The sequence below is a fragment of the Bombus pascuorum genome, chromosome 8, assembly GCF_905332965.1.
Source record: "Bombus pascuorum chromosome 8, iyBomPasc1.1, whole genome shotgun sequence".
Taxonomy (NCBI): domain Eukaryota; kingdom Metazoa; phylum Arthropoda; class Insecta; order Hymenoptera; family Apidae; genus Bombus; species Bombus pascuorum.
In genome coordinates, this window is record NC_083495.1 from 12,996,676 (window position 1) to 13,024,314 (window position 27,639).

General features: G+C 39.3%; 1 protein-coding gene across 1 annotated transcript in view; it reads left to right on the plus strand.

Annotated features, from left to right (window-relative positions):
- LOC132909626 (centrosomal protein of 290 kDa) overlaps positions 1-27,639 on the plus strand; it is a 170,057-nt gene that overhangs the window by 101,198 nt on the left and 41,220 nt on the right. Inside the window, exon 24 of the mRNA XM_060964561.1 lies at positions 22,101-22,156. The gene's annotated coding sequence lies outside the window, so the exon portion shown is untranslated. The remainder of the gene's footprint in view (positions 1-22,100; positions 22,157-27,639) is intronic.

Sequence of the window (27,639 nt, forward strand, 5' to 3'; positions counted from 1 at the left end):
TTCGAGAGGTATGGAGATATATGTAGGGGCGCGAGAAGGTTGCTGAACGACATTTGGCGGTCGTTCGATGGCAAATTTGGGGGAAGTTAGGTCGATTTTTGGCAAGAGGCGACGAGGGAATATCGTTTCTTCCTTTTTTCTTTGAGGTTCGATCCTAGAGGTAGGAGGATTTCGTTATTCATTGGGAATTTTGAGAAGGTTGTGCTGATGATTAGATGCAGGAGGCTAATCATTATTTAGAAACTCTGATATTTATGGTATTTGTCAATTGATATTTGAGTATGTTTAGTAGTTAAGAAACAGCTGTGTTTAATAGATAAAGTGACGATAATTTTTTAGTACGTTTGACGTGTTAGACGATTTGGAAATTTTAAAACGTCCGTGTAAGTTCATATTTCTATTATTCGCTTCGTTCTTTTTTCTTTGAAATTTCCATCCTGTAGAAAATGAATTTAGAAACGAGTAATTTAATATATTCGAAGGAAGATTTGGAAGATTAATGGAGGTTAGCTTTTAAATATGTTCAGATGTATTAATTTTTTAATTTAATTAAATACGTCCTGACGTATTCCTAATTTATTTATTTTTTAATTAAATTCAAGTAAAATATACATTTTACGATATATTCGGTTATAAGTAGAAATTTACGATATTAGTAAGTGTATCGGTTTTTAAACAAATTCAGTAGTAAATATCAGACGTTAATCCACGTAATATTTGAATGTAACTGAGAATATTCGTTTAGTGACTACAAATATCGAGCACCGGAAAATAAATAGGTAACGGCGAGTCATCGAATCGCTTCATTCAAGCGAAATACACTGCAACACTATGTCCCCAGATGTATGGCAGTGTTAAGTAGTATTGGTGGTTACATGGGAAGGCACTATGTGGCAGGATTTATTTTCGGCTAGGATCTATTGTTGAGGGGAAGATTAGCACGTCGAGAGATTCGTGTTAAGCCTGGCTTTCGATTACTTTATTTCCTTGGATAACTTGATGAAAATTGATAAAATATCACGAAATCTTACAGTATTGAATAGAAATAGTCTCGACATACATTTCATTCATCCGACATTTAGTGTTTCCCAATTTTGTATTACATAATTGATAATAACTTCCGGTACTGTGTCCAAATTAATCAAACATCTTTCGACTTTTTGATAAATTCATGAAAATTATAATTTTACTAGTTTAATCGACTTAAAGAAATTCTTAAAGCTTACGATATTACGTATTTTATTCTACCAATGTGTAATAATATTTAAACTGGTATTTAAACTTGTTGTTATATAAAACAATTAAAGTGGCTCTTCAAGTTTTAGAAATTGCGATTATTCCACTTGACGTAAAATTGTAGTCTAATAGAGTCTGCCTTAAAAATGCTTGGAATCCGCAAGCCGTAAAAGTCTTGCAAGCAGACTACAAAACGAAGAGGAATGTATAACCTACGACGTGATAAATAATTGTGCAAGAGGACTGTACTATCACCATTATCCGAAAACATCCGCTGTTTAAAATTTACCTCGGATATAGCTAAAATCCTGCAAACCTTGAAAACCCTTCAAATAACATAAAAACTAAAGAAACCCAATTCCCATCGTGGATTGCGAAGCATCGAGCAGTCTCTCATCCCTCGCCAATCGATGTATCGATAGGTATTCTATGCTCGACGATCGGTTGCGCGCGTGCGTTAGATCGACACGGGAGAGCAGGGCCCCGAAAAATTCCAATTGGAAATCCCAACGGCCTTGCGACGCGTCGAAACTAAAAAAAAAAAAACAAAAAGGAAAAAGGAAAAAAGTCCTTCTCTTTCTATTTCGCTCTTGCCCGCCTGTGTTATATACCCCGTATATAGAGTTTTTTTCGTGGACGAAGTGGTGGCGAGAGTCGTCCAGCGGCAGGCAGCCACCCCCCAGAGCAACGCCAGCAACCCTGAGGCCGAGCATTGCGGAACGGAGGCAAAAGCGCAGTGGCGGTGAAGAGAGAGACAAGGTGGTGCGCGGCGGGGTTGAGTTTCTAGTAGATGGAAGCGGAGGAACGAAAGGGTAGGAGGGATGGTTAGAGTGGCAGAGGCTGCCAGGGATGGGGTTTGACGAAGTAGAGAGGGAACCGACAGAGGGAGAGAGATATGAGGCGAGATCGAAGCGTGTGGGTGGCAGAAGCATAGGGTTGGTTAGAGAGGGTGGATATATATCGCAATCGGGGGCACTATGTCGCGCCAGTGGCGTCGACGTGAACTCCCTACCTCTGTCTCCGTCTCGCAATCCTGCCTCCTCTTTCTACTTCTCTCTCGTTCCCGCTTCCATCCCCTTGTTCAACCATATAAACCTCACCCTCCCACTCTCTGCCTACCTATGTACACCTCTATCTTTCTCCTCTCCGTTTTATCTCCATCCTGCTCGTCGTTAATGCGAACAGAGAAGATGCTGCGCGAATCTTGGACCAGTGTTGGTCGTATGTATCGACGCTGGTGGTAGTGGAAGTGGTTGGCGCTAGATATAGTAGGTATCCTCCAAAGACTCGATCTTGCTCGAGCGTCTTGGTAGCGTCAACGCTACTCTCCTCTCCCTCTTTCTCCGTTTGTCTCGCTTGCTCTTACGCCGGTTCGTCCGTGGAACTCGACCTTTTCGCTCGTCTATCCTCTCCACCCTTTCTTCGTCTCCACTTCCTGAAGCTTCGTGCAAGGACTAGACGAGTAACAGGCGATGGCAGCGGCGACGATGCTCTCAGGCAACGATCGTGGTTGTGTTAGTGATGCACGTATAGAGAGCATCGATGCAGAGGCGTTTCGTTGGCTGCCTCGCTGCCAGCGCGTCACTTCTCTCCTTCTTTCTCCCGCTATCACGTAAACTCGCCATTCTCTCTCCGTTTGTTCGTCTCCCTTGGTCCCTTTTTGTTCATCTCGGGTCGCGCGTGTAAAGGGCCTCGCTATATGTGTTGAGCATAGAAGAACACGCTGCTCGAACTCTCGATGCTAGTGGTGGTACGGTCGAATGATCGTGGTCGTGAGTACACTGTGAGCTAGGCGACAATAATATATACGCGATGCCTAGTGGCACTGGTATGTATAGCGGCGGGGTAACCCTGCATAGGCCTCGTGGTAGCCGGTTTGGCATCGTCAAATTCTTCCATCCCACTCTTTCATCCATTCCTCCTCCACAAAGCTTATCCCTTTTTCCCTACGCCCTACTCTCTTTCTCCCTTAGCCCTGCCGGAGTATCTCCATCCCGTTTCCTCTTTATAGCTAGCCCTCTCTCTCTGAGAAGCCACGGCGGAAAGACGCGTTTCTGTAGGTGGTCTCTCATGGACAGAGCGGTGGTAGTTTATGTCGACTGGTCCCGGTGGCGGGTATATGATGTCAAATTGTGGTAGTGTATATTCGATCTCGGCCGACGGCGGCGTTTGCGTGGAACGTGGCGCGACTCTCCACGTCTGCCCGTGTATATGTGTTTCACCTATGTACGATAGCGGCGTCCCTCTGCAAAAGCGTCTTGTTGGCCGCCTGGCTAGTAGCATCGTGAAAATCTTCCCTTTCCCTCTTTCACAACCCTCCCGTCAACCTTATCACGCTCTCGCTCGTGTTCGTCCCTCTTGCTTTCTTCTTTCCACCTGCCTCTCTCTCTCTCTTTCTCTCTCTCTCTCTCTCTTTCTCTGTCTCTCTCTCAAAACTTCACGTGCCAGCGGTGCAGAGTCGGTGTGGGTGATGTCACGGATGGTGGGGCTGGGTTTACGTTGGCCCATCGTCGGTGTGGGCGATGTTCTCGTTGGTGTTAGCTGGTATATATAATGGTTTCATTGGTGTTGACTGGTATACGTGACGGTCTCGTTGGTGTTGGATGGCGTAGGTGATGGTTTCATTGGTGTTAGACACGGTATACGTGACACGGAATCCCGGCAATGTGTACGACGGGGCACGTTGGTGGTGTAGAGGGTATAGTAGGTATCCTGCAAAGGCGTCTTGTTGGCCGCCTGGCTGATCAATACCCATCCAACCAGCGACCCTCTGCCCGCACCCTATGCCCACGGGGCCGTGGACCGTACCTACACCTCTAACCACCCCTGAACTCGCCACCACCACCACCACCATCACCACCACCACCACCAACGGCGTCGCCACCACCATCAACCTTCTGCTACCACTACCGCTCGTCACGACTACACATTCACCCCCGTTGTCAGAAAGAACGGTAGTAGTGGCAGCAGTGGCAGCAACGGCAGCACCCTTGCTCCTACTCTCTGGCCCCTACCGACACGCGTTGACCCCTACGCAATTTACATCGCGGCCTCCATAAAGTTAATTGAAATTTCCGCCCGCCACAGAGAGAGCCGAACCAGTCGACGCCGCTGCTGTAAAGAGAGCCTCTGTCAGGTCGTCGCGTGTCTTACGAGGTCGCGTTGTTTCGCTCGATTTTCGTCACAGAGACACGAGGGTGGATGAGGGGTGGGAATACGGAACCATGGGGGCGTGTTATATTTTGAGGGGCAATCTCATGATTCTTCAGCTACGGTTTTCGCTTATGGAGTCAGTTGGTGTTTTTAAATCATCGATCTGTTCATACCAAAATTTACGAAACGACGTCGATGGACGTGAGTCCGTGAGATCGAACGATTCTCATGTCTCGAATTTCGTTTTAATTTTGCGGAGCACTCGGATACAATGTAGGTTGTACTTTTCGTGAAAATGATGGATAAATTGAAACGCGTTGAATCCTAGAAGGATTTCGGGATTTCGAGCGTCGGAACTGTTAATGGTCGAATTTGTCGAATATTAATATTTCATGGGAGCTTTGCAATTGGAGAATCGTTTGACCCAATTGAATTCACGTTTCGCTCTCCGATAGCTATTTAGCTCCGTGACTACTAACGCGTAATTATGTATATTACTGATTAGAAACACGAACACTTGCTCATTTTTGACAAAATCTAATTTAAATAATTACGAGTGGCAAGACTCAGGTTGATTTCGTTCCATATTAAAAATCTCCTACAACATTACGATATGGTAGAATTTGTTTCTTGAAGTTAATGTGAAAGTTAAATTAATGCAAAAATTGGTCTCTGACAATTTTAGATGAATTGTAGAAGATTCTTTTAGGGATTAACTATAGCAACAATATTTAAATCCAGTTCATATAATAATTTGATGAATCGTGTGTTTAATTTTAATGTACCAATGATAATATTATAAATAAACAAATTATATTACACAGAATATATTGTACAGATATCTGCCGCTTTCATAAGTTGATACTATTACGATTAATTTTAATAATAATTTCTAAAAACAATTTTTCTATATATTACTCTCTTTATGTATAACACAATAATAAAACAGCTTCTAGTCTTAGAACACGCTAACTTCGTCTCATTTTAATAAACATAGCCTTTCTACGATGTACGAAGGCTTTTCGATTTCTGAAAAGTGATTCCTTCCCTGCTTAACATATGCTACGCAATAAAGCTAAAATAGAAATAATTACGACTTTCTTCGCAACATAATCATCTCTAAACGTCATGTTAACTTCCCGTCAGAAACCTGCAAACACGCAACACGTATAAATACATGAAAACCACGACTGATCCCCGACAATCCCTTGGCCAATCCCATACGAATCTCTCGTTATCCAGGCAGTACGCTGCATCCTGAAACAGCGCATCAGCCTGATAAAGAAACCATACTCTCCCCAGCGGTGGGCATCGGTAGCGTTCGTTAAAACCGCGGAACTTAATCCCTCCTCGGCGTCTGGTAATAAGACGTTCGGAATACCGTTGGTCGCTTCCAAACGGAAGGTTCCGATATGCATACTGTCTCGAACTGTAGTAGGCCGCTCTCGAGAGAAAGAAGGGAGAGAGAAGAGTTGGAAGAGGAGAGAAGCGAAGGATGGGGAAGGTGTGGTGGGTGCATGTGCGCCAAAAAGTAGAGCCAAGTTTTGTGGCAGGTGTCGGTGTAACAGTGGCACGCGCACGCTCCTTCACACCGGTGCTCTTTCTCCTTCCTCGCTCTCTCCACGACTCTCTCGGTGTTGCTTCTCTTTTTTCTCTTCTTCTTAGCCGCTCTCGTGCTATCCTCCCTCCGGCTGCCCGTGTGCAGATCCTCCCTACCCCCCATCCCCCTTTCACCTTCGTCGTTGTCTTCGTTGTTCTCCTTTTCACCGAGAACCTTTTTTCGTCCGTTTTTTTCGCCCTCTTCTTCCCTCTCGACCAGAGTACACTCCCACTCCGTGCAGCATCTTCTCCAGCTACACCCCACCTCGACTCGCCTCTCCTCCGATACAACCTCTTCTTCTCTTCCTCCCCCCTCTGTCTCTCTCTCTCTCTCCATGATCTTGCTCTCTTATATTAGCCTTCTTCTTACTTTGGTCTTTTTCTTTCTCTTAGTTTCTTCTTCTTCTTCTTCTTCTTCTTCTTCTGCTGCTTGTTCTTTTGCTCTCGCTCGTCCACCTTCTTCGGGTATCCCCGCCACCGACTAGTCCGTCGACTTCTTCGGCGGCTGCATCAGTTCCCGATCTCAGATGGCCAGCTCAGCGAGACAGGTGCCGCCGACTATTATGACCGGCTTATAGGCAACGAGTCACCGCCGCCACCGCCACCGACACCGTGCCACACCACCTATGCACCGACCGTCGATCCCGCACATGCCACATTGTCGCGCTTCTTTCTCTTTATTTGTGCGGCCGGCATCTGAACGCGGGGAACAGGTGGCTCGGGGACCTGGCCAAATCCACCGGTCACGGATGTGCCACGCCAGCTATGCTATGTGCCGCGTGCACGTCCGACATCGTCACCGGACACGAGCCCAACGATGAATCTTACCTATTTTCAACATGAAGCCTCGCACCTGAGATGAAATCCTCACGGTGCAGGATAGAGAAGATAGGTGATGGATGCGAAGAGACCTTGAACGCGCAGCCTCAGCCGAAAGATGTGTCTAGGGTTCTAGGATAGTCGCGTTGGGTTTGGTTAGAGTTTTCTTGGCAGATTCTAGGTGTCTAGAAAAATTTGGACACGCTCATGGTTTGAAGATAGAGGAAGAAGTGGAATCTAAGCGGAGATTTTTATTTTATGGTATTGTAATGGGTATTTTGCTTAGGACGTTTTCTAGATTTCTTTACGTTAATCGATTTACTTAGGCAAATTCATGAATATAGAAAGAGCTAGAATTTAAATAGGGATTTTTATTTTTGCTTGTTACATAGATTTTTGAATGTTCATCGATTTGATTTTGATTTTATCTGCAGATTTCAGGTATTTAGACTAATCCGTGTTTCTATGGATATAGAAGGGAATTTACATAGAGCTTTTGGTTTATTGATATTTTGACGAGTATTTTACTTTGCGTGTCTTTGAATCAATTGTGTTAAACCAAACAAACAGATTAATATTAAATAACGTTTGATGGTTATTGAAAAAAATAACGTAGTCTCATATAATCGTGTCGTTCGAAATTATATTTGTACTTCTCGTTTGTTTATATTAACGAAGGGACCAGATGTTATATATTTCATTTACCGCGAAGTTCGTAATTTTATAAAAATTTTTGTCGAGCACTGTTTTGCGTCCACAGATATTAGGAAATGATGTTCTACGATTTGGCAAGAAAATTGGTTTTTCCATGGCCCGAAAAAAAGTAGAGCAAAGGTAAGAATAGATAATTCACCGAGATATTTGCAGAAAGGATGTCCGCATATCTCTTTTATACCTCTCTTTTTCGCGATTTAGAAGTTTCTTTGAATATCGAATCGTTGCATTTGGAATACCACGACGTGATAAGATAAATGATTCTCGCATTCTGAATTTTTGCTACTAAATCCACTTGCAAAGTATCAATTGAAAATTGAACGATCTTCTGAAAGTTTGCCTCTAAAAAATATATTTTCAATTAAATGAATTTATTACGCGAATTGCTCTTCTTTATTTTACAAACGAAATGCGCACGACGTTCTATGGTTTTAGATTAATTTTATTTATCGAACGCAACATATTGACGTATTTTATTTATGAATTTTCTACAAAATTCGTACAACGCACAGCATGGTTCAGCTCGTATCTGTGTTTTATTTTCGAAACACCTGCATCGCTGGAACTCTCGGCAGAGATAAGCAGAACAATCTTTGTTTTCCATGTTCCAAAGCCACGCAACTTCATCCTTAGCTATGTTTCCGTGGCTTCAAAAATAATAGAAACTTTCTACCTTCGTATTCTATCATCGTAGAGTTACGCTGCCAGAAGAAATACAAATTTTCGTTGGTATTCGATAAGTCACCAAGTAAAGAACAAAAGAAGGTACGCGTTGAACAGAATTCTGTCTTCTTTTTATTCGCAAATAATAACAGTTCAAATTTCTTTTATTAAAAAACAATACAATATAGTCCCAAGATAATTAATTCGCTCATTCTCATATTTCACAGCCTCGCAAATTTCATACTATTCTCTGACTTATCCGACAGTTTACTGTAATGCTCTAAGTATACTTAAATGTAGTAGCTTAATGTAAAAGTACTTAAATGGGAAGAATAGCGACCAAAGAAAAAATCAAATCGTAAAGCTTCCTCTCTCCGTAACAATTTCAAAAAATAAGATTCATTTATGTAAATTGTCTGAAAAAGATGGCAAATGAAATTTGTTTAACTCATCGTTGATCCTTAAGACGTACACTGCCACGCTAATTTTACATACAAATATTTTACAGCCGCGATAGATTGAAATATACTAACTATAACATTTAATTTTTTCAGAATATCTAAATCGTGCATGCTGTTAACGAGTTTCTAGCCCGTGAAATTCGTCTTAATTCGATCACTTTAGAAAACGTAGTACCTAAAACGTGAGTCACCGACGATCACCATCGAATCAAATTTTACCATCTCTCGATTAGAAACGATCCAAAAGCGATTCCACTTTCCATTGTTACGAGTCTGCGTTTCCCCGTTCTCGTTGTCGTTTCTATCGACGAGTTTTCTCCTGAAAGGAAGGAAAACGTCAGGTGTCATCTCCTTTTTTTTTCTTCTTCATCTTCTTCTTCTTCCTCGCTCGTCGTTTAACTCGTTCAGCCTCTGTAGAGTAGCTCGCGAGCCGACTTTCTCCAGGCCTGACAATCGGGCTCCGTGGTGTTTTTCATTTTCGGCATAATCGATATCTTTCAGGTCGTTAAAGGTGCCGACACCGACCAGCCGCATACGCGTACGTGAAACAAATACGTGTACACGTACGATCGCACGAGGCAGTCGTGTGCCAGGCCGGACGGTAGTAGCGAGAAACGGTGAAATTTTGTGAGAGCGTGTAACGCGTGGCTGTTAAAACCGCCAAACCCACGTGTACACACGTGCCTGTGCACCACCGGGAGAAGAAAGTGCACTCGCGGTTGCACCGGTTGTTGCACAGACTGCTCCACAAAACCACGAGCCACCGTGGCCACGCGAACGGGATCGAAAGTCGAATCGTTGACCGACGCCGACCGGCAGGCGAAATTAATTAAGAGGGATTAATCGACGCCGGATCGAGATACGCGGATACGCGACGATAAATTGGCGCACCGTCTCTTCCTAGTTTGGTAATGCTCTAGGCCGAGACATTTTCAATGCTTTTTCCATCGAGATATTGGTGTCTTGACCTGTGATGGACGATTGTATGACGTAGTGTCTTTTGGGAAATTTCAAGGTAGAAAAATTATTAATAAAGGATAATAAAGGAATAAAGACGTATAAGTGGATATTTATGCAAAATCATATTTTTATGTTTTACTTAGTAGAGATTGTAGACAGTGTATTGTTGGATAGTTTCGAGTGAGTACTATATATGGAGCGAGAGTGTATTGGGTATTGTACATATTCTTGCATATTATGCGCATTTTTCTGCGTTTCTACGTCTTCAAAGTTGCCGTAAATGCATAAAACTATGCAGCCTAAACATATGTATATAGGATATGAGACGTTCGAAAGTATGGTATTAAATGGCTGAAACGGACGGATAAAACGAAATTGTAATATTTGGTAAAATAACAAATGTCCAGTTAAGTTGTCTGTTTCTTTAGTCGCGTTCGTGAGATTGATAAGATCGATGTACGTTGATACTGATAGAGTATCTCTTTGAGAATATGTATGATATATAGATCGTGGATGTGTGCACATTTGTGAGAGTTTCAAAGATGCACAAAAGCATTAATACAGTTTAGATGGTGAATTATACGACCGTTAACGAAGCAACTTTCAGACAAGAGACTAATGGCTGTACGTTTAAGGAATTTTATGTTACAGTATTAGAAACATAGGTAGATACGATATTTAGAAAGTAGCAGATCTCTATTTTCTCCTCTGTTTGAAAACTCAGGAAGTGTACATTGTTACGGTATTATACTGTATCGAGTTCGACCTCGATAAACTACGTAATTCCTAACTGTTGGCAAGTTTCAGTTAAGAATTCGACCAATGCTTCGATCGAAACACTTACACTTCTATAATTAATATATCCATACAATTATACTAAAACATAATGAATAAATACAAGAAATTACTCATATTATTTACCATTGGTATATTCCATTCTATATATCGAATTTAATCACAGGTAATTTGTGTAAATTTTTAATTATAAATCTCGATGAAAGCTTGTGTATTAGACAAATATCTCCCCGTTCGTCTACAAAATTTTCTTGTAAAGCAAAAGTATGAAAATTTTCCAAAAGACATTGGTACAAGGTTAATATCAAAATGATCGAGATTAGGTTAAATATACGAGTAACAATACTCTTAGAAACAATAAATTACACATTCAGATAGCCACATACATTATACAACTGGTAGTACAATATGAAAATAGTACGTATATAGTAATAACATTGTTTATAGTTGATCTCACAATTTTAACTACACATGCATAATGTATGTTAACAGCTACGCTATACGTAGCTACTGTGTTATACAATACAAATTAAGATCCAAAGTACACACTCCGCTGCCTATTCATAATAAATGTTATAATAATTACGTTACATTATACGAAACAAATGAACTCTCAACACTAACGTAGTATCGTCGGAACAGGTAACCACAACAGTTTGAGTTACATTTGGACTAGGTTACACGATAAAGGCATTAACTGGCTCTATCGTATAAAATACAAATTACAAAACGAAAATCATATATCGCATCAACGATAGCCCCGAATTAAACCAATCTACGCTAAGCTATTGGATTACCAGACTGTGGATGTTCATGCAAATTCATATTTTTATGAACACAACTAAAGAAGTGGAACTGGAGTAGAAATTCCTTTAACAGTATCTTCGAATACTTTCTACCAGATCGTAAAATATTTTTAATGATTCGTTTAACGATTCGCTGATTTGTACGTTACGCTTTATATCCTGTGCGTTATCACACTTTTAAATCACTCGTAAATACATAAAAATCCACAGTTTACTGATCGACTCTCTAAACTGAAACAAAGGAAACAGTGGAAATGTTACAAACATTTTCTTCCAACTTGTCTGAAAATTCCTAATTACTTCTAGCATTCGCTTCCGATAAATTACCTTCTTTACGAAATAAATTATTTACTTCTCGAAACTTGTTAATAAAATCCTACAATCCACGAGAAGTGTGTTACGTAACGTTGGCCAACTCACGTACCAATACCAATACCAATACCAATACCAACTGTATCCATTACAGAATAATCATATTCACAATTCCACACTTATCCAAATCTCTGACCACCGTCATAAAAGCCCATCAAACGCAACGGAGACCCAACTTCATTATCAATCACCCAGACTCCCGATCCTAGATCTCGCATCCTTGATCCTTTAACCCGCGATCCCCACTCGACGTTCCCTCTTCCACGTGAGTGCGCCCGCGTCTTTTTTATTCCTGCTGGCGTAAAACTCGCGGAACGACGCGTAGACGAGTCGCGAGTATCGTGGATAGGCACGTGCGTGGAAGCGTTGGAACATCAGAGAGCCAGGAGTAGTGGTACCTTTGTCCTCCTCTGGCACGTCGGCGGAGGAACGGGGTGTAGGATCCCTATTGATCTCCTCACAGAGCCCGGTAGCAGAGAGTTCGCACAGAGGGGTTAGAGAGAGGGTGGCGGGGGTGGGGCGAGATAGACGGGGTGAGACAGAGAAGAACCACGCTAGAGCGCGACAGAGAAGCTTGAACTGGCTGAACCGGTGAATAAAAGAGGATAGAAGATGAACTGTTGGATAGACGACGATGGAAGATGTAGGACGGTTGAGAGACGGACAAAGAGGGAAGGCGAAGAGAGGATCGAGGATGGACCTCTGCGCCAGAGGGTAGCCGCGTTGTCATGCGCTGACTTGACGCGTCATTAATGTATCAGAGGATAACGCGGGCCGAACGATGGCCAGACCGCTAATAGAAGGTTTTTCATCGGCTGTGCGATCCGCCGCTGCGAGTCACTGGTCGCGTGCGCCGCGGATACGCAGCTGTTGTTGTTTAAGCCAAGCCGACACACAGGGTCCGCTTAAATCATCCACTAGTTTGCTCGGTAACGTAAATTGTCGCGCGCCGCGTATCATCGCTGCGTGCATATTGCAGCCACCGCGTGCAGCTCTAGCGCTGGCCAATTCCTGGCGAACGCTGCATTTTTATGCCACTCTAACGATCCCCTTATCCTTCTTTTCTTCTTTTTTTTTTTTTTTTTTGGACTTTCAGCGATGTACTCGATACTCGGTAGAACTGTAGTTATCGGTTTAATCGTTTGAATTTTAAGTCGATTGAACGTTTGTCGATTGAATTCGTTTATCGGAATATGAATTCTTATTACACGAAGGGAAAACCATCGGTGAATTCCTATCGTACAAAGCACAATTATGTAAACTGTTTAAGTTTAGATAGATGGAGATCAACCGAAGTTCTACCGGGATGTTTTGTATTTTGTAGGAGTGGGATACTGAAGTTTTGATCAGCTTCAGAGGGTGGTTTTTTTTTTTTTTGAGATCTGAAAAAAGAAATTGGTGATGGAGGTATTTACGTGGTGAGCCTTTGGAGTTTGATCGATGTACTCGATACATTACACGAAGTAGTAGCATTCGAAACGTGTCAAATATATGAAAAATTTGCAAACGTAGCGAATCTATTTAATAGTCTTAAACTTCGTATCATTCGAAATGTAGATTTTCGTCGTCTAGTATTAAATTACCGAGGATGCGTGGCAAGATAATACGAACCAACTGATGTCCATCGATTAATATACGCCTACTCGTTTCCGTTCCAATTACACGACACAAATTCCGTGGATACAAGTATATCAAGAATGCACTTGTTTCTCAGATGACGGATCGCCGAAATCATATGCTCGTTTCTCTGCTGACGTAAATCGTTGCCACCATGTTTCTGTATTGACATTTCCTCTCACCGAGAAACGTGCAGCTTATGTATCGTGAATATCTTAAGTGTCACGCAGAAAAATACTAATTGTAAGAAACTCGCATGGTGACAGACCATGTTCGTACATTGAAGCTTCTTTTCGAAACAGATGCTGCGTTAATCTGTACCTTCGTCGATCTTGAAGTCCAGCATGTCAATTTCACGAAATGTAATTGAATATTATGGATATCTTATTTTTGGTATTATACTGAATGGTATATTTATGGTGTTCGGTATATGGTATTCTGGTATTCTGAAATATTTTATGAAACATTGGAATTAAATTTGGAATTCCATATTGGAGTTATATAAGGAATTAAGGATTCGTTATATTTGTTCTGTTTAAAGAAATAATTTACGTACATTTACTTATTTCTTCTAAGAGTAAGATGTTCAATCTGCCAATTTCTAAAAATCGCTTTATAATTAATAAAAAATCAACGCTATGATAAACTGAATTAACTTCTTTGCACGTGCTTTTTAATAAAACCTACTAAAAAGAATTTCCCTTCAAAATTATCTTGGACGTTTATAACTATCATAAATTCGCGTTTTAATCGCTATATTATACTTTTATTAGTTTATTCACACGCGCTCCAACACTATACCGCGAATATCTATTCGAAAACTGAAAATTGCTCCAAAGTGACATTGGAAATTAATTAACGCGAAGATAATTAACGTAACGTTTTCTTTCTAATTTCTACATACTCCCTTTACCATTTCTATCGTCTCCATCGTCTTCCATTTACGATCTGCAAAATAAAACTGCTCGTAAACTCGCAAACCACGTGATACTCCTAATTCTTAACTTTCTGCTCTGTATTTGTACCAAACATATAACATTCCATCCAACTTCCAATAAGAATACAATCGATACGTACGATAGGTTCTATACCAATAGGCGTCTCTAACATTACAAAAGAGAAAGAACATGGATTGTTTTGCCGCAAGGTGTGTATCTAGTTCACGTTTAATCACGGCGCATAAATGCAGCTCGAAAGGACAGCGTCTCGGGTTTCACTGCTTGAGGTGAAACGGCGAATCGTACGTGTACAGCCTACATGTAGGTGGACTTTCATAGATTTGATACGATTGCGTGATGCGTGTATGCTAGAGTACTTTCTAGAAACGATCTATCATCTCGGTCGATCATGGCGCGCGCCGGGCCTTCTATCCGCGATAGTTTCAACTCAGAAACAGCCCACTTCGTTACGTTCCCATAAAAAACACAGGTGAGAACGTTCCTTTTCATCCGAAGACCACACGAGAAGAACATGATTAGTCGCATTTCCCATTTTTTTCTTCTTTTCTTTTTTTTCTTCTACAGGAAAGCAATTTCAAGATTCGTTGATCGTCGATCAATTTCACGTTAATGAAATTCTCTTTGTATTTGGTTTTGGAGAGAAATATGTGCTTTTGCATCGATTTTCAAATTTGTCGAATATTATACGTTGGATGTTAAATTAAGAATTTTTGAGGAGTAAATTAGGAATTGCGTTATTTCTATAGCTGTGTCCATAAAAATATAAATTTGCATAAGAATAGGCAGTATAATCACGATGTTACAGCATTGAAATTATTACAATATTGCTCCTCTTAAAACTTACATAAAACTTTGCCAATCTGTTAACTATTTTTTAGGGACTGACATGTTTATACGTAACAGGTTATTTTCATTTTCGATAGTGTCATGTTAAACTTCTTCTATCGAATTAAAATTAGAAATTCAACAAAAATGTACTTACGTATGTTCGTCATCCGTAATCTTCAACTTTCTTCTCCTATCGAGATAAAATTAGAAATTCAACAAAAATGTACTTACATGTATTTTTCTTCTGCAATCTCCGACTTTCTTCTTCCTGGTCCTCGACTATGTATTTGACTTCGAGAATGTGTATGCAAGTTAATTCGTAAGATTTTGCAAAACGCTTCCTTCTTGGCGGCGATTCAACAATTCGTCCTCTCTGACGGATCGCCGCACGTCAGTGAGCTCCTCTTTCTGGAAAACGTTCGATCTCCCTCGGTCAACAAACAGCAATGCTAATTGTGGAACACAAAGGTTAAAGCATCCAAGTTTCGCAGTTTCGCAATTTATTTCGAATTCGAGTTCTAAATTGTAGCTGTAAGAACAAATAGATGTTAACTCTTAGAAGCTGTGACGAGTGAAAGTTCACCAAACACATCGATTTTATTGTTAACATTACGTTTTTATTTGTTTCATTGCTGTTAATAGCAATTATCGTGTGATTAAATGTGATCATAGAATTGGTCATAAGATTTTTGTATTTTATCTAATGTTCCCCTAATTTCGCATATTTTTCTCGTAATTGTAACATTTCTGAAAATCATTTAATAACGACAAGAATTGAGCTCGAATTTTGCGTCGATTCCTTTATACATATTTTTAAGTTAAGAAAGAAAATAAGATTAAAATACGAAAGATAAATTAAAAGGAGAAATAGGAATCGTTGTTACAACGGATGAAATAATATCCCATAAACGACTTCTTTCCACACAAACTAGAACATTTTATCTATACAACAGACCTCACCTGCCAATCAGTGAATTTCCACGAAACAATTTACGCTCTGCTCGAGAGGGAGTGGTCTCAAGCTTATAATCGCAAAATGTACATATGCCTATGTAAACCCTTCAGCGATCAGAAACAAAAATGAAAATTCTATAAAAAGAGAAGCCCCCCGAATCCATAACTATAATTTCTCGGAAGATTGACTCTGTACTATCATAAAGTAATAATATCCAATAATTTCATATTAATACTATATCCTATATAACATTCTCTGACAAATTTTTTAAAAGATATAAAAGATTTTATTAAAACGCCAAAGATTCAAAACAGACATTATCATAATATCAACCACAAAACTGTGATAATATCAAATGACCTACTCTGCATATATCCTTATTACCAACATTACACCTCGTAATAATATCATCATCTAGCATCCTCAAAAAAACAATCAAACAAAAAACAAGAACAAAATGATAATATCAAATGACCCATTCGTACGTACATCGTTATTATCAAATTATTATACTTAATAAATAAATGGAATTACCATTATTAGACCTGATAATAATAACCATCATTATCTAACATCCTTTAGTGGCAGAAGAAACAAGGTCCCGCTTGCACCTAAACCCGATCACCTCGAATCCCAGAGTCTACATAGTCTCGATCGCGCACCATCCGTCCAGAACGTTTATATTTACGATGGAAGCCGGTTGGATCGTCCAGAACGATCCATCGCGATAATCAATATCCCCGGTTGCGGTTGTGGTAACACGGCGTGAAATTTTCTCCGATCGGTTTCGACGTTCGCGTTCCAGTTCGCGTCCGAGGGCGAAAATAATTCATCGTTCGCTCGTTCGTCTCTCCCCGTAAGCTAAATAGAAACGTCGCTATTAATCTCGCCGCGTAATTGCGACACTGAAAGGGTTAGACTTGTTAGCGCGTCGGACGATATATCGTCCGCGTGCTTAGACGCTAAATTAAACGTTTCGCGGCGAAAATAGCCACCGCTTCGGTTCATCTGCCTTTAATATATTACCGGGACGCGATTCAAACGGGCCAGCAACGCATTGGGAGGGTTCTCACCGGGCCTACCAAACGCTAATCGAACGATAATCCGACCCTCGAATCGATCCACGCCTCGCGTAATCGTTCTACAACCAAGGAAAACGTTTTCCCAAAGTTTCTGAGATGACGAAGTTTGAGCAAGTTTAACCCGTTGCATGATAGATTAATTTATTGCCTGGCAATCCGGTATTACTTATTTCAGATTTTGAAATAGTAATTTTTCCACGCCAAATATTGTTCTTCCTTGAGCAAAATTAGTTTTTCAACAAACCCTTTCATTATTATATCCTATTCATTATTTGGGAAGTGTAAGAATTCAGAAAAAAGTGGCAAATAATAAAACACTTAAATGGAACAAGTTATATAAATGTTATACACGTATATGGAAATACATTAATTAACTCGAATTGTTGTAGTCTCCTATGATCTAACGATATCGTTCGAAGGTTAATTAAATGATGCTCTGTATTGACGTAGGGATGCTCCGATTCTTAACCAAACTTTGTACAAGAAAGAAAGATGAACAAAGAACAAACGTGAAGTAAGATGAAACAATCATAAAAGATAAGCGTATCGTTCCGGCGAAAGGAAAATTTTACGAATGTTTGTACTCGTTCAGCTTTATTTGTCATTTGTATTTGTTTCACTTATTCCACAATTTCGGTTTCCTATCTACGATAATGTTTTTCATTAGTACATCTAAGCGAATATGGTGAAAAAAGTTTTGAATAGAAATTAAAATTCTTCGAAAGGGTATTACGCAATGAGAACAGGTATTTATAACTAGAAACATTTTTGAATGTATTATTCTGCTTCGTACGTAATTTCGACAGATTTCTCTCGCTCTAATGACAGATTAACATTCTACTGACATATCAAACTTACGTTCGTGCATATTATGCATGAATTACGTAATACAAATTGCAGCAATACATCGCATACGTAAGAATAACCGCAGAGACATTCTTATAAATGATTCTGTCCAAACGAAAAAGGATGCGCGCAATCAAGTGGCTTCGAACTCTAATCCTAAATAATTGTAGGTTAACTCTTCTCCCTTAACGTTCGCGATCAAAATGGATGACTGCAGTGGTACCTAACCTCTTAAAACCCATCTCAAAAACTGAACACACTTGGTGATAAGATAAAAATTACTTAAAAACTAATATATTGTACATGATTTGTATGACATTCTTATGGCGCTACATGTTAAAGCCTGTACACGCTATCTCGACTATATTTTCCCAACGTACTTATGAATAATTTCCTTTATTCACGGTATAATCGAATCATTGTTATTATTACCTATTATTGCAGAAGTAGATATAACAGATACAATACTATACTTTAGATATTTTATATATCTTTTTCGTATTACTGGCATTATGCGAATTTTTCAATCTTTAACTCTTTACCATCAGATGTCGCCACTGCAGCAGCAGCATTTTTGTCTTCTAAGTCAAACGAGGTGATTCTAGTGATAAATATTTATTGCTTCGATCGGTTGGTAGTGAAAGAAAAATATGCCGACCGAGAAGGACTAATTTTTTCCCCGTAAATACATAAAAATTCGCAATTTTCTTCGACCTATCCATCATCGTGGATGATCAACGTGGCTTCTGAACGATTCGTAACACTAAGGTTAATGGTCGACATTAGGAGGTCAGGTGCGCGAACCACCGCGTGCTAGCACTCTCGCGATCGTCCACGATCGCCTGTGCTACCAGAAACACCAATACTGACCACTTCCGACGAGCTACGGCAGACACGAGCAATTAATTCGAAACGATCAGGTCCCGTTTACGCGTTTAATTGCTCCACATTCGCAGGAACAGTTATACAATTGTAAGCAACGTACGTGCACGATTTTGCTCGCCTCGTCTATTCTTTCTAGCGCGAACTGCTGGCTAAACGCGTCGAAAGAAAATACCGTGAGCGCCGGGCGTAGCTTTTGTTCGGCTACCGGTATGCTCTTTTCGCCGTTTTGTTTCGTTTGGTAAAAGGATAGAGAAACGGGCGCGCAGCAAGGAACACGGTATCGTGTATGTAGGCCAGCTGAAACGAAGCGTCGGAATAAAGCGAGCCGACTGAAAGCTGGCACGGATTCGACGAGAGTGAACGATTTGGACGGTGTTCACGGCTAACGGGGAGAGCCTCGATCGACTTACCGGTCAGGTGGACCCAGACTCGGGTGGAATCGATGGTTAAGAGAGGAGCAATGGAGAGTGATGGGTACACTGCGGACTTTTCTGCGTTTATAGAAATAGAGGATGATCGTACTCCTTCCAAGTGCCGTACCCCTTCGGACACCTAAAATTTTGATAAGGTATCATAAAAATACAGTTCTTTGTGGAAAATGTGACGGGAAAGTTATGGACGAATGCAAACGAAGCTGGAAGATGCTCTGAAAGGCAAATTGGAACTTTCCGACTTCGAGCGATCGTAACTTGGAAATGAATGCATCAAATGCAGATATTTGTACAACACGTCAACATTCAAAAAGCATGTTGTTCGGACTGATAATTAATAGCAATAACATGCGACATATATAAATTGAAGGTAGAAGAATGTATTCTATATATGTGCAATACGTATATACAGCATCCAGAAAAAGTATTTGTACATCATCGTATACGTGTTATTTCCACATTAATTAATTTGGTTACTTAATTAAGAATATTAAATTTTGTATAATTTAGCAACACTTTCGCACGAGTACAAGAATTTTATATTGCGAAAATGGAACATAGGGTCTGATAAAAAAAAGAAAAATGGTTCGTCGAAAGGTAAGGGTATATGCCAATAGCTTTTTGTGGACACTGAAATATGCAAAAATGTAATACAAAATACGAGTATGTAGTGCAAAACAACGCTTTATCCAGCTTCCACGTTCCTTTTTATTGTACTTATAAAAATATAATTTGCATAAATATTCGCAATTCAGCAATGGATTTTTGGAGGTTATGTTAGGTTGAAATATACGACTGTTTTAACGATTTATATTTCCGTAAATGTGGAAAAGGGGGATCGTGGAAAATGATAGATTTTGAAAGCGGTGGATGATGGAATATTGATGCTAAATTTGGATTCCTTCGGAAAATTTAGGTCTTCGTTATACGAGGTTTGAACGCCATCATTGTTCGCTTCCACTTTGATAACGAATTTACAATAGGCTTATGGCATGATTCATTTAATTCGAGTATTTACATTTTATAATACTTAGATATTGACTCCTGGGTAAATGTAATATAGAACGAATATTTCATTTAATTAATTTATTACAATCGAAACAGTAAATACTCTATTTTATTTTCTTACGGTGTAATATAGGATCATTTTGTCTTTGGCCAAGAAAAATTTGTCGCCATGTTCCGTGTTCCGCTATTTCTTTTAGCGTTGACGAAGGTGTATTACTAGGCGACCGATAAGTAGTTTCTGGGAAGAATGGATAGATATCCGGGAATCCGGTCGGATATCGATCAGCAAACTCGCTTTCTATTTCACGTGAGAGATAAGGAGATAAGGCGCGCGATATGTAGGACAGAGTATGTAAATCAATAAAGGAGACGGCGCGTACGTAATCCCGTGCGAATTATCACGCGAGATTTGTCTTCTTTTATCCTTTTGTTTTCTCGTTAATCGACATTATGCAGTTAGGTTCGCGATAAACTGAACTCGGGTTACCGGACTGAAGCAGTTCCGTGTACAGTGACGAGCATGTAAATTGGAGAAGTCCTTATACCAAATTCCACTTGATTCTGTTTGTAATTATTACTCGAAATGAAAATGTGAAAGCTGTGTTGTACTTATAATTAATGGCACTCCAAATGAAAAATCTATTCTCAAACTTTATATTATGAAAAATATTACTTCAAAAAAAATGGAAAAAAAACGTTGAATTTAAAAGTAAGTTTTGCTATTTACCATAATTGCTACTGTATTTTACGAAAGATATATAACATATTTACCTTTATTGGTAATGGATTTGGTTATAAGAAAGTGATCATTTCTGTGTTAAACAAGAAAAATTTTTATTGTAAGGCAAGTAGGGATTTTTTTTTTTTTTAATCCTGTTAATAGTAATCGAATTAAGTCAGATTACTTTTATTTTTTCTATTATTATTATTATTGTGAACGCAATAATCCGTTTGTACGAAAACAGACCAATTTTTATATAAGAAATAAATTTACATATTACAAGGTGTAGTAGAGGAAAGATTAAAAGAGAAGAATTTTATCTTTTAATTTTATTGCATCGTTACTGATTTTCATAGGAAAAGAATTTTTTTGGAATGCAAATTAAGGAAATAAAATACGTACTTATCTGTAGATTGATTATACAATGGCATATTTAAGGTTTGAAAAACAAGTTATGTAGGGAAATTTGGATTGGATTATCAGTAATTGGAACATTGTTGCAAGCAAACATGCAAATTTTATGGATACAGGTTGAAGAGAAATCGATAAAGGAGGCATAGATTTCTTCGTCTCGTCAAGAACCTCTCTTCGAACTTCAATTTCCCTTCGATTGGCGATAACAGGAAGCTTCCTGTTGTAAAAATCCTTGTAAATTTTCAATGTCTTTCCGTGACGAACTGCACCCAACTATCTTTCGATTAACCTATTATTTGGAATGCTTTTTCTTTAATGTAAATATAACATTATACGTAAATATATGTATAATATAAATGGCATTATTAAAATATTTAGTACACCAACTGGAAATCAGAAGAATTGAAATTAACCAAGAAGAATATATCAACATTCGTCAATGACGAAATAATATAATAACAGATATTTAGAAAAAACAATTTACCCCATAATTAAAGTTACTAATTTAACAAAAATAGTACAACAATTTTGTTTGGTTTTGGTAAAAGTATATCTCCTTTGTATCTCCAAAATTATCGTCATATATTCAACAAACGAAACACATATTCCTCTGAGATCAAAAAGCTTCAAACACTATAAAGAGATTTATTAGTTTATTCTTTTTTGACTTAATTTTATACAACTTTGATAAATCGTTCACAGCCGATTGCCCCTTTCGTTGCCAAATTTCCGTAAATATTTAGCCAAATTCTACAAGTTCTCATTCGTTCCAGTAGAATTGTTCGGAGCGTTCGGATCGAGCTGCAGGACTCTCACCGCGCCCAGTACACATGTAAGTACAATGCACAAGCATCTCTCACGTTCAACTCGTGTCTGGCCCGAACGCGACAGAAGAAACCCGGTAAAACCCGACAGACCCCTATGACACATAACGATGAAGCTTTAACATCCATCTCGCTGCACCCCTTTACATCTGCATCAACTACCCTATCTTTAACCCTTAGCCTTATAATATCGATTATCCGGTCACATTCGTGGCACGAATTATGGTTACGATTCAACCGATAAAATAGATTGTATTTGTAATAAAAAGTTAATGTTAACTTCGTCTCTTCATTGACGATCACTAAATACGTATAAATTACAAATTAACGAGTGTCAGTATAGTAAAAGCTGCGCATAATTCCGATTACATATCTTGGTTATTTTCACTAGGAAAAAAAAAGTGGGTAATATTCTACAAACGTTAATCAATATACGTGCAAAGATTCGATCCAAAAAATTCCTTATAGTTTGTTTAGAAAAAAATCTGCAAAAATATCTAAAAAATAGCGTACGGAACCATAATAAACCTATAAGAATCTACTAAGAAACTCGTACAGCAAGGGGGTTAGGGCCGCGTCAAGAAGTCCGTTCCGGGAGATTTGTGAACCCCGTGCGTGTCAGCCGACCATGCATCGTCATTCAATTCCGGTCAGCACACAGAAGGTTGATTCTATGCCACCGTGCGGCGTGGTGCGCAATCGGCACGCTCGGTCGGTCGGTCGCGGTGGCTCGCGCGCGCGTGCTCGCGTCTATATCGGGATTTTTGTAGCGGTTTATCATTTTTGTGCCTGCCCCCCTTTTACACCCCACCATGGTTTATTTAAAGTGTCACGAAGGCGAAGGCGTGCACGCGCATGCGCTCGTGCACCACCCGATGTTGGCCAACAGGCTGTTACGGGCCTTGCACCGGCCGTGTTGCCAAACCGGCGTTACGTGTGTGGGTGCGACCGTCTGTTGGTCTGCGTGTATGTGCGTGAATAAGACCTTCTGTGTGTCACATGAGAGAGAGAGCGCGCGCGCGTACACGTAACGCCATTCTCCAACGCGGTGCCAATCAGTGGCGGAACTGCAAGCCGGTGCATCCGAGAGTACACGCGTCCGTGGATTTCCAATTTTCTTTCTCTCTCTCTCTCGCTCTCTCTTCATTCTCCTTCTATCTTGTTTTTAAAGCTTTACATACTGAGTTTCTTATTTTGGTCTTTTTACTTTTATGGTTTTGAAAGAATTGAGACAGGCTTGATGATTGATTTGGTTGGTTTGAAAAAGTTTAAGGCTACTCTTTTATATTCGGTTCCTTTCTTTCTAAATTCGAGTTTTGCGTGTGAATTGGATTTTGCGTCTGATTTGGTTGGTTTGAGAAAGTTTAGGGCTATCGTTTTATGTTCAACTCCCTTTAATTCTATTAAATTGGGGTATGGGTATAGGTTAGGTTTGGAGACTGATTTGATTGATTTGAAGACGTTTAGAGTTGTTGTGTCGTATCTGCTTTCGTTCTCTTCCTTCGATACTTTCTTAAGCTTCGAAGATTGATTCGGCTTTGGTAATTAATTTAATCGTGGAAATTATTCTCTCATCTTTCGTATAATCATATCTTTACAAAAACCAATACTGAAAATAATTTGTTGAAACCCGAGTTACATGAAATACGTACAACTCTTCGCACAATCAATACATGCTGCTTTAGAGCAGAAGTTTCCATCCGATGTTGAATGGAGATAAATTACAATAATGGGGTAAACGATGAATGTTAAATTACTAGGTTGCCGGCAAAAGATACGGGGTTCATTTCTGAAGATAAAATCACACATGGAGCGTGTATGAGTAATTGTACTCTAAAGTACGGTTCGATATTCGTGGCACTTGACGGTAGAGGTTGCAGTAGATTGGAGAAAATCGAGTCTTTTTTTTCCCTAAGTATGCGCTATTCCAGGAGCAAACTTTCTATTACCTTCGTATACCGACTTACTAATAATGTTTTTGTTCCAGTAGGTATTAAGAAGTCGATAGTAAAATTCCGTATAACGTTGCGATTTCTAATATCGAGCTGTACGAGTGTACTCCATTCGTATTTTGAACATTTTCACTTGCATTATATATTATATTATATTTTTTACTAGTTACGTTGATGCTTCGTCGACTATATTCTCGTCAAACTTGAAAGATTTATTCCCGGAAACTAAAAGATAACCGGATCAATAACAATGCAAGAGAGCACGATGGAATTAAACATATCGTATTGGATAATAAAATAATCAGAATAAAGCTTCAAATGTTATTTATTCTTTTTTTTATATTTTAATCTGATTCTTTTATTATTCAATAAGCTACGCTTAACTCTATCGCGTCCTTTGCATCATTTTCACAAAAATTCCAAACTGCAAGATGCTTCATGCCCGATGCTTCAACTTCGATACTTTATCTAAACAGTCTGCATTCGTTATCTACATCTCGTCGATTCCTTCCCACAGCTATATTAATTTCTCAAAGCACACAATCCTCGTCCGAGCAATCCATCCCAGGACAAGCTAAACGCCATTGTCCACGATCGAGGAAGAAACGTATTCATCGAAGGTAACGGGACACGCCGTTTTCCCAGATACTCGACTCGCGGTTACGTTTTCGCCGCTGCCCGTTACGTTCGTTTCATTCGAATACGAGCACGCTGTTCTATTCAAATCGGACACAAAGAAAGGCTAGAGGAAGAACACGGACCGCGAGCGTACGAATCACGATCGCGATCGCATGCTGAATTCAGACAATCTTACGATTTTCACGAAGAAAATGTACTTTCAGGGGGGATGACGAGTTTTATTGACTTTTGTGCGTCGAATAATAGCATTGTATAATCGTATTCGATAAATCGAATATTACAAAACTCACGAATTGGGTATTAGGCAATTAGGTATTTATATTACTTTCTACTTCACCAAAAAATACCGAAAACGCAATGAAATTGTCTCTTGACACGTTGAAAATTTCGGAAAAAGTACTAATATCCACTGATTATATGAAATTCTTATCAGAGTGATCGTCGAAATTTAACTTTAAAAAGACGGGATTTGTGGACATAGAGTTAGTAAATGTTGAATTTATGGAAGTTAATAAATTCATATCACGATACTTTATCATTTAAGACAAGAAAACCTTGAAAGTTTGAAAACCATAAACATAACTGTACAGTGTACAGTGGCTACAATAAATTTTTTAACACTATCGTACTTATCGTAGCAGTTACATACAAATTAATTAAATCCGAGGGTATTATATCTCGTATCGTTTAGCGATACGTACATTGTCGTACATACGTTTGTATAACGTGATACCCGACAGAAGAATATTTCTTATATTATTAAAATAAAGGCATATACGAATACTTTTTACTGCCACTGTATGTACGTTACACGGTATATACAGATCTACCAATTTCACAAAAAGTTACAAAATCCATGTCACGAACGTGGCATAAATCAGTCGTAAGTCAAATAAAAGTCTGCGAATTTCAATAATTATATCGATAAGATAGCATTGGTAAGAACAGAACCGCGACGTGTTTTCCATTATATCCACGACGATCGATAAACGGTCGATCGGCATGAATAATTCATCGAGGCGTATTAATTCGAACGCGTCACGTCGATCGAGAGCTGTTCATCGGCGAATTAACGCAGCGATCGATCTCGATCCGATGATAGCCGAACCGTTTAACGGCGAGAGAGGTTCGATAAACGCATCTTTCGCGGTATTTCGATTAGAATCGATAACGGATCTCAACTTTGAGTTGCCAGCTTGTTAGGCGACGATAGCTCGAACCACGTCATCGTATTTGCCCATCGAATGAAATTCTTTTTTCATATGAAGCGTGACGAGTCCGATGTTCGATGCACGTGACGAATCGATATAGAGACTCAGAATTTTTCACGCAACTTCGAATAGTTCGGTTCGGTTTAACTCTATGTGGAAGTAACAAATCCGTCATTCACGACGGATGTCGGATTTTTCTGTCTTCGTAATTACCAGACCGCGGAGTTTTGTTCTCTTTCGTGGATTTTTACGAAACCGAAAGGTACAATAATGCAAACAACGCATATGTATAATATGCAAAATTCTATAAATAAATCCAAAATATAGTACCCATTGGAATATTTAGTAAATAAAACAGTCGCCTATTTAGGTTTTATATATCTTTAGCTATATTCATAAAATTATGAATTCGCATACAAATCCATCTATTAATTAATTAGTTAGAAATTAAATATATAAAAATCCTCCAGATATTTCAATATTCAAAAGACGATATTTACGATCTTCCACGGCCAAAGAAACCAAAAATTGCTTGGCAAATCACTTATACTTCTATATACTACATGAAGTATATCTACGAATCCTGTTCGTCTTATTTCTTCACGGAATCGAGAAAACCAAAACTTTGCCCAATGGATATCTTATTCACGAAAATCTTTCACCGATATAATCAGGAACCTGACGGAACAGTTTAATTCCTCGTTAATCATCGACCAACTGAAAACATACCAAAGTTTCAATTTCCCAAGTTTGTACGCGCGATCGTGATCTCGATGCAATTTTAGATAAAACCGTCGGCTTCTCCAACATTGCTGGAGTGCGTGGCGCGTATAAACGCGTTAAGTTTGCCGCTAGAACGAGTGTTCCGATTTTACTCGGATCGGTAGATCACCGAAAATAAAGTGGCCACGGTGGCACGCAGGCGCCACTGTATAACCAACACGATGGCGCGTATTGTGCGACATAAGGGAGGTAAAAATATACATGTGCATGCATATGGGAGAACGGGTGGCTCGATTTTTGTCCCACGATTACTCGTTCGCTTCTTTCGAATCGAATTCGTTCGAGGGGTTCGTCCCCTATCGTTCGACGAGTATACAGGGTGTTACAAAAAAACTAGGAGATATTTAGAAGGTGTGATTCTAAACATAAAGACAATGTCGTTTCAGCTTTATTTTTCCAGTTATGATAATGTACATGGAGGTACTCGTTCTCTGTATTTAGCATTTGCCATTTTATCGTAGGTTACGCTGACTGCGAATATTTCTGGCTGTCGTTACAACAGACATTACAATATGTCGAACGAAGATGTCTCGTAGACAACGCTGTAAGTGCAAATGTTAAAAAATCTTGTTTCTTTCATCGTGTAATGTCCTGCGTGCTTATGGAAATACCACAGTATGGAATTTAAGAGCAATTTCTATTTGTAAAAGTAATTACTGGTAGCGTTAAAAGGTAATACCATCGGTACGTTCAACATCTTTGTATAAAACAGCGAGAGTTCCATTAAGCTCGTGCATGTTAAATATCGATACGAATTTTTTAACACTTCTTAGTCGCAGCATTACAAAATATAATTTTCTAATAGAAATAAAAGAAAAACATTTTGAACAAACGTATGTTTTCTTTTTATATTATATATAGAATGCTTGCAAATTTAAACGAATGACACGTTCGGTTTTCTCAACA